Genomic DNA, 848 nt, shown 5'->3' with positions numbered 1-848 from the left:
ATAAATAATCTGCTTGTTTCTGCATGTCTCTGAGTGGCGCCGTTTTATCTACTACATACTGAAGTACACATACATAAGGGTGTTTTCAGCGTCTAAGTTACATAAACATGAACATCAGCAGAGCTGGGGCCCGTTCTTAGTACGTCGCTAACTCAGTTAGCTGGATTTGATTGTTGACGATTTGGCATGATCTTGGATTATTTGGTTCTTCGAAGCTCATCCCAGACTTGCTGTCAAAGCAACAGGTCCGTAAAATTAAACCTGCTCAGGAGCAGGCTTATTTCATGTAAACAGGATTAGATTGCATCTTTTTAAGCAGAATTGATACTTAAAAGCTGACCGCTACTTTATTACAAGAGTACCCTACTAATCCACTAATCCAGGGACGATAATTTAAAATAATAATCATTTAAAAATTAATTTTAAAGATAACATAATAATGTTGTGTAGTCTTAAATACTATAGACACAGCCAGTTTTACTCACTGAAAGATTTATTCGTCATAAAATTTTTACTTCATAATTGTATTCGAGTCTTACACAAATGCTATACAGATAATATAGAGTCGTGCATTAATTTGAGTGGTGACAGATATTATGGGAGCATGGTCTTGATCTTAAGAAACTTTAATTAATGATGTCATCACACATCATGATATGGGTTAAAATGAGAACCCATTTCTCTCCAAAACGGTGCCAGTTTTAGCGTTTTGCAATAAAGAGATAAGAATAACTAAACTTGATAATTTATGTTCCAATTTTAGCATAATAATAAAAATAAATGCACATTGTTCTAGAAGGATGGCATCATGCCATACCTTTTACACATTTACTCGAATTGTTATGCTA

General features: G+C 34.0%; 1 pseudogene; it reads left to right on the top strand.

The window, feature by feature from the left end:
- LOC107680140 (paired amphipathic helix protein Sin3a-like) overlaps nt 1-848 on the top strand; it is a 21,975-nt pseudogene that overhangs the window by 1,756 nt on the left and 19,371 nt on the right.

The sequence above is a fragment of the Sinocyclocheilus anshuiensis genome, unplaced genomic scaffold (assembly GCF_001515605.1).
Source record: "Sinocyclocheilus anshuiensis isolate Anshui unplaced genomic scaffold, SAMN03320099.WGS_v1.1 scaffold376, whole genome shotgun sequence".
In the NCBI taxonomy this organism is placed as follows: Eukaryota; Metazoa; Chordata; class Actinopteri; order Cypriniformes; family Cyprinidae; genus Sinocyclocheilus; species Sinocyclocheilus anshuiensis.
This window is presented reverse-complemented; position numbering and strand designations above follow the sequence as displayed.